This window comes from Chinchilla lanigera, unplaced genomic scaffold (assembly GCF_000276665.1).
Source record: "Chinchilla lanigera isolate Chin_1 unplaced genomic scaffold, ChiLan1.0 scaffold00109, whole genome shotgun sequence".
In the NCBI taxonomy this organism is placed as follows: domain Eukaryota; kingdom Metazoa; phylum Chordata; class Mammalia; order Rodentia; family Chinchillidae; genus Chinchilla; species Chinchilla lanigera.
In genome coordinates, this window is record NW_004955510.1 from 1461941 (window position 1) to 1470133 (window position 8193).

Consider the following 8193-nt stretch of genomic DNA (forward strand, 5'->3'; position numbering starts at 1 on the left):
GCTATAAAAGAGATAAGCTCAAGGCTTTTACAGGTAAATGGATGCAATTACAGACCATACTCATATGTGAAATAAACCAGACTCACATGTATAAACATTGTATTATCTCCCTAGTTTAAGAAATTGAAAGAGTAAATAAGATCCAAAAGGTACAATAGGTATTGTAAAAGGAAAAGAAACTGCTCAAAAGGAAGGAACAACTGGGATGGGGGAAAGGAGAAAAGAAGGAAGGGAGAAAGATGATAGATAAAAGAGATATATAGATAGATAGATAGATAGATAGATAAGATAGATAAGATAATTGTACTACTAATTTCTATTATTAAATGGAACAGTTAGTGCTTATATTGTTTGATCAATTTTGCATGCCTATATCTGGTAATCTGCACAACTACTTTGAAGACAACAATATGCAATATAATAACCATTGTTAATTTCCCATCATCTTATTTTGAAATTCTGAGTCATTTTCATTGGGTTTTTTTCTCTCTTTAAAATAAATTTCAAGAAAGAAGGATCAGAGTCACAGCTTGAAAGCAGAAGACAACAAGAATTTACTATAAGCCATAATAGAACACGAGCTGGAAGTTTGAAAGCCTCAAGCGTACTGATGGAAGTCAGGAAATGGCTGGAAATAAATGAGTATTTTCACATACAGCCTGGATTTAAAAAAAGGAGAGCAAATAAACATACTAGACAATGCCTTAAAAGTAAAAAATTAAAAGAAATTTTGAAACAATAAAATATACCCACCTTATCAATAAGGATGACTGAAAAACTTCCTAGCACTAAAAAATGTGTTTGAAACTATATATTAAGAGTGTGCCACACACTGATGATAGAGCATGGAATATGGAAGTTAGGCTCTCATAGAACAGTGAAAAATAATCTGCTGCCTGTGAGGGTAGGGTAGGAATCAAGATATTTATAAGGAAAAGAAAATCACATTATCATCTTATGTTTCAACAGCAGCACACAGAGAGATGAGCAAATAGGAGAGAAAATGTATTCATATATTCAAGAGAAGAAAATGTAAGTCAGAGATTTTATAATAAGCAAACCTGACTTTCAATTCTAAAATTCACAAGCACAAATAGTGTTATTAATTAACATGTAACTGGCTAGTAATTTCACCCCCTAACATATTCTTATTAAAACTAGAGCAAGCAAAGTAACTAAAAATGTATCCATAAGTACTAGTAATGTTCAAGGACAGTTACTTACAAGTGTAAGAATCAAGATTCAAACAGCAGAAATGTTCTCATGTACAATGAGACATTCGCGATATTATACAAGTGTAGAATGGGGGACATCTGGGCAAAATATAAGATAATAACATTTAATACTTCCTGATATACTGCCAGTTAAAGCATAGCAATGTTAAGATATCTTAGAGAAGTGCATGAACCCAGTTCTGCCACAGAAATCTTGATATAACAGGAAAGCCGAAAACTACCCCAGCAATGTCAAGAGCTAGTAGGTAGAGAGATCAGCCAAAACAGGCATAAGCAAATCTTCAGAAAGTGTAGTCATTTGCTGCATTGAAATATTAAAAATGTATTTAAATCAGTATCCTTATAAAAATACTAAAACAAAAACTAATAAGTAAGAGGGTGATTGGCAACAAATTCACTATTTTTGAAAGATGAAAATAAAAAATAAAGCACTTTTCTTGCCTTTATTATGTGGAATTTACCACCAGGCAATCAAATATTGCTAGAAGAAAATATCGTTATACAAAGTCATTTTAAGTAATAAATGAAAAAGCTATAAAAGTTGGATACCAAAATCTTCACATCCATATGAATGCACGTAATAGATCAGAGGGTCCATGCATTGAATACTAGCACCACAGACATCCCAAAAGGTAGACATCCAGACTTTTTATCCTTCCAGTACACTCACTAATTGAGGATATCATTATAACCAAGGATGCAACCTGAAACATCAGATTTTCAAAAAGTCTGCTAGTCAAACAGCTAGGGTTCTTCAATAGACAGATGGTAAAGAAAGAGTCAGGCTGGAGTCATTAAATTAAAAGAATCTTTAAAAGTTTTAAAAGATGAAACCATGAAAGATAAAAGTATAAAGCAAAACAAGAATATGCTTACTGTAGGAAGCCCGGTTGTGGGAGTAAGAGTGCTGTTATGAGGGTTTGAAGGAGGCTGACTGTCAGGGTGTGAGAGAGAGGGGTTGAAGGAAGGCTCCAGGCCACCTGCTGCTAGGATGGGGTTGCTTAACCTGTAACAGCACACTAAGGTAGATAGTTGTTCATTTTTCAGAATCAGATTTCATTTAGAGTAAAAGGACAAAAACAAAAGAAAAAGTCCTACCTACTCTATGTGAGAGATTCCTTTTTATCTACTATGTGACAATAATTGGTACACATTTTATTTTATTTTTTCCTACCTTTTCTCTCTCTCTGTCTCTGTCTCTGTCTCACTCTCTTACATGTTGATATTTTATTAGCAGTTTATTAGCAATCTACAGTATTATTTTGTATTTCTTTGATTTAAAAAGTGAGCATTTTTTCATGTTGATTATATTAATGTATGTATTTTATTTTGAAATATTTTCTTCTCATTGCCTTTTTGTCTATGTAATCATTATATGATTAATTTCTAACTGCTTGAAAAGAACATTTAGTATAAAGATTATTGATATTGTGCCTGATCAATAAATTATTTGCTATGCATTTGCTTTATTCTTTTCTGAGGTGCTAGGAATGAACCCATCTACCCCCTGAACTATATTCCCAGCATATCAATTTTTTAAAAATGTTATATACTTAAGCAATCATTCAAAACTTTTACATTAAATGTAGTTAAATCTCATATTCTTGATTGTAGTCAACCTTTTTCTTCTATATTAAGAAATACTTCACTCATCTCAGCCTAATTGAGATGGTTGCTTTTATTTTTTATGTACTTCTTCTTTTAAGTCATCTTTATTCTGTTTTCATTAATAATTTAAGTTTCACAACAAAAAAATTACACTCTTGCAAAGATACGGCCAACTTGCATCATAATTTTTGGTAAAATTCATAATTTCTGCACCTACTTTAAAGATTCTTTTTTACAAGAATGTACATTCTTTTCAAATGCAAAGACCAAAGCAAATTGTTACACTCCCAAAGCAATGTGGTTTTAGTTTTATTTCTCTAAACATTTAATGAGGTTTGATACATATAAAGTGTTAGTTATTAGTGGAACTGAGTTACTAGATGTCAGGTGAAAAATCACCTGCCTCTTGGTGCATCCAGCTCCTCCAAACCACCACATCCATCACCACTGATGAATTTTTGAACGCTACATAAGCAAGACCTTTAAAAATGTACTCTTCCATTATGATGCTTTTCCTTAATTTTCTGAAATTCTTCTCTTTATGAAAAGCAGCATCCTCTGCAGGTGCATACTATAAAATGTCCCTCTAGTTTACTATTGCTAGTATTTGCTCCTACAAGCAGTATCTCTATGGACACCACCGCACATGTGTTTTGGTTAATATATATCACACTTTAGAAAGATCCTAGGAGGGGAAATGTTGACTAATGGGTATGAGTATTTTCATCTATTGTGATATTGTAAAGCAGTGGCCTCTGCGGTTAATGATTACTGATGATCCATAACCCACCACTATTGGGCCTTAATCATTTTGTTTCAAATATTATGTGCCTGTGGCCCTAATTTTTATTTCTGCAGTAACTAATGAAGTTGCTTACTTTTCTCTAAGCATCTGATACTTTGATTTTGTAGTTATTCCCTGACTCAGGGGGAGAGTATTAGAGGGTTTTGCCCTGTCTCTTTTTCTTCTTTCTTTCTCTTCTCTTCTCTTCTCTTCTCTTCTCTTCTCTTCTCTTCTCTTCTCTTCTCTTCTCTTCTCTTCTCTTCTCTTCTCTTTCTTTCTTTCTTTCTTTCTTTCTTTTTCTTTCTTTCTTTCTTTCTTTCTTTCTTTCTTTCTTTTTCTTTCTTTCTTTTTCTTTCTTTCTTTCTTTCTTTCTTTCTTTCTTTCTTTCTTCCCTTTCTTTCTTCTTTCTTTTTCTTTCTTTGTTTCTTTGTTTCTTTGTGTCTGTCTTTCTTTCTTTCTCTTTTGAGATAGGGTTTTAACTGTGTAGGTTGAACTTACTTGCTATGTAGGCTAGCCTTGAACGTGCAGCTATCTTTCTGCCTCTGCCTCCTGAGCGTTGATTACAACCATATGCCAGCACACTTGGCTCTCATAGCTTGTTTCATGAAGAGCTTCTGAATGTTTTGCCTTTTTTTCTCCATTTGGTTGAATGTTTTTTAATTAATTTGCATGTCTTTTTCAGCATTTTAAATAATACTTCTTTGTCAGAAATCTGTACTGAATATGAGATCTTCAAAAAATCGTAACGATTTGTTCATTTTCCCAAGTATTTTTCATGTTCTTTTTAAGTAGCAGTATGTCTTAAATTTAATTTCCTTTTTTGTGGATTGCTAGTAAATAGAAAGCTTACTCTTGTATTGACCTTTTATCCAGTTGCCTTGTGAATTCACTTAATAAGTCCTGAGTCCTAACTGTAGATGCTTTTAAATTTTGTTCATTCTCATTCATGTCATCTGCAAAAAAATGACAAGCTTTTCTCTTCCTCTTGTGTCATTTACCACTTGTTTTGTGCTTTCTGACACTAGTGAGGAACTATATTACATTGTTGATGGAAGTTGTGATATTTATTTATTTATTTATTTTGGTTTTGTTTTTTTTCCAGTACCAGGAATCAAACCCACGACCTTGCACTTGTCAGGCAGGCGCTGTGCTGCTGAGCTAAATCCCCAGCCCCCGGAAGTTGTGATAGCAGAGGAGAAACTTTCAATGTTTTAATTAAATTACTGCTTATTTATAGCAAATAATTTCTCTTCTATTCCTAGTTTACTGTTTTTGTAATGAATAGCTTCTGAGGAGGTCACATGCTTTCTATTTTATTTTGTTACTACAACAAATGTTATGATTATGTTTTTACAATTTAAGCTAATATTTCCTCCTTGAAAGAAACACTTTAATCCAATATCCTTTTTAAAATTATGCTGCATTTGATTTGCAAATAGTTTCCTTAGAAAACTTTTTTCTAAGTGTATGAACAATTGACCTGTAATTATCTTGTAACATTTCACTGGGTATTCGCAGGAAGGGGTTTCTGTCCTCCTGAAATACGTTACAAAGTGTCTTGGGATCACTGGTGGCTCCAGTAAGAAGGGGCTATGTCTAAACCACCCCAGACCTATGAATGTGACTCAATTAGGGAAAGGATCTTTGATGCTGGAATTAAGTTAATCACCTTGAGATGAAATAATTTTTGATTCAATGTGGACTAATTCCAGCGATAACTGTGTTAAGAAAAGAAAGACAGATGCAAAAATAGGAAAGAAGAACTGTGAAAAGACAGAGACAGGTTGTGATAATGCTCCTATAAATCAAGGAAAATCTGGAGACTGTAGCTGGGAAGAGCAAGGCAAAAAAGTCTCCTTACAGACTGCAGAGGGAGAGCACACCCCACCCGCACCCTGGCGCCTTGACTTCTGGCCTTCATATTTTTGTGATCTTCTCCTCCTTTGAGAGACAGGTAGTTTAATTCCATTCCATTCAACAATCTCCATTTCTACAATTCTGGCATTTCAGAAATATTGATGGAATATTAGAGTAAGTGACTTTGGTAGGATCTTTTCTACTATAAATACTGCTGCAGTAAACATGGGGTGACAATTATCCATTTGATATGCTCATTACATTTTCTTTGAATACATTGGGTAACTATCTCATATGATAGATCTTTTTTGTTCATATTAGTTATACAGTAAGATGTTTTTTAAATTGACACATTTGAACCTGTGTATAGCATACTGTGAGTTTCCACATCCCCTTAACCTCTCCTATTCTTCTCTCCACTCCCTCTGATTCCCTCCCTCTTCTTAAATAGTCGCTCTTCTGCATTTATGCCCTTTCCTCTTTTAGTGGATTCGACAGAAACCACAGTAATTGCTCTTCTGAGTCTGGCTAATTTCTCTTAACTGTTTCATTCATTTTCCTACAAATGACATGAACATTCGCTGTTCTTTATGGCTAAATAATACTGCATTTTGCATATATACTACATTTTCTTTATCCATTCATCAATTCACAGACACCTGGACCATTTTCATAGCTTTTTTGCTTTTTGGATCAGGAATCGAACTCACGACCTTGCTCTTGCCAGGCAGTGCTGTGCCGCTGAGCTATACCCCGCCACGGCTTTTAAGAAGATGCCAAAAATGTACATTAGAGAAAAGACAGCCTTTTTAACAAGCAGTGCAGTGCAAACTGGAAATCCAGGGGGCTGGGGATTTAGCTCAGTGGCACAGCACCTGCCTGGCAAGGACGAGGTCCTGAGTTCGATTCCCGCTACCGGAAAAAAAAAAAAAAACTGGAAATCCAAATGTAGAAGACTGAAACTAGAACCCTGTCTCTCATACTGTACAAAAGTTCATTCAAGATAGATCTAAGACCTAAATATAAGATCTAACACTTTTACAGTAGTAGAAACAAACAGAGGGAAAACACCTCAGGATATAACACAGCCATAATCTCCTGAATAGTTGTGCAACAGCTCAGGAAAAATAGCACAAAAATTATCAAATAGAATTGCATCAAATCAAAAAGGCTCTGTACAGCAAAGGAAACAACAGAGTAAAGAGACAACGTACAAAATGAGAGAAAAGTCTCTGCCAGCTACTCTACCAAAAGAAATTGAAGATCCAGAATATAAAAGGAACTCAAAAGATTTCCACCAGCAATAGCCCAATCAATAAATGGACAAAAGAACTGAACAGACACTTCTCAAAATAAAAAGTATAAATGGCTACTAAGTATAAAACATGTTCAACACAGGGAAATACAAATAAAAACAAAATTGAGATCCTATCTCACCCCAGGGAGAATCACTAAGAATATAAAGTACAATAAATATTGATAAAGATATCAGGGAGAAAAGGAACTCTTATAAACCATTGTTGGGAATGTACATTTGTCCAGTCACTCTTGAAGTCAGTATGGAGCTTCCTTACAAAACTAAAAATAGAGGTACAGTTTGATCTAGCTTTACATTTCTTGATATATATTGGATAGAATTAAAGTCAGCATACTATAGAGATAACTTCATACCCATCTTTACTGTGGTACAATACAACAGGTACGCTATAGAAACCGAGTAGGTACCAATGAATTGATAAATGATAAATCTATTTTTAGTACTTTTGCAGGAACTTCATATTTTTTGCTATAAATGTATACAAAGTTAAATTCTCACCTGCAAAGTATGAGAGTTCCATTTTCTCTGCATCCTTTTCTGCATTTGTTATTTTTTGCTTTATTAGTAATTTCCTTTATCATAGCAGTTCTGACAGGGAAAGGGATAATATGTTATTATAAATTTATTTTCATTTCCCTGATGGCTAATGATGTTGAATATTTTTTCATATATTTTTGGGCATTTATATATCTTCTTTTGAGAAATGTCTATTCACATCACTTGCTCATTTTAATTGGGTTTTTGTTTCTGTAATTTCTGAGTTATAGAGATTCCAGAAATAAATCCCTGCATCTACAGTCAACTGATTCTTGACAAATATGAGTAAAAACATATGTTGAAGAAAGAACAGCCCCATAAAAAATGGTGCAGGGAGAAGGGATTGCCACATGCAGAAGAATAATGAGACTTATCTCTCAGTCTATGCCAGTGCTGGCAAATCTATGGTACATGTGTTATTGTGATTTTCTTCTAAGACAAAAGACATACATTAGTTATCTGAGAAATGCAAATTAAAACAGCACTGAGATTACATCTCACCCCAGAAAGAATGGCTATCATCAAGAAATCAACCAATAACAAATTCTGGTGCAGCTGTGGGGAAAAAGGAACCCTTCTCCACTTTAGTGGGAGTATAGGCAAGTGCAATCACTGTGGAAATCAGTGTGGAGATTGCTCAAAACACTAGGATTAGAAGTTCCATTTGACCCGGCTATTCCCCTTCTGGGTATTTTTCTGGGAAATTTAAAAACAACAACTAAAAAATTTTACCCCAGTAAGAATGGCTAACATTAAGAAATCGACCAATAACAAATGCTGGCGAGGCTGTGGAGAAATAGGAACCCTTCTCCACTGCTGGTGGGAATGCAGACTGGTGAAACCACTGTGGAAAT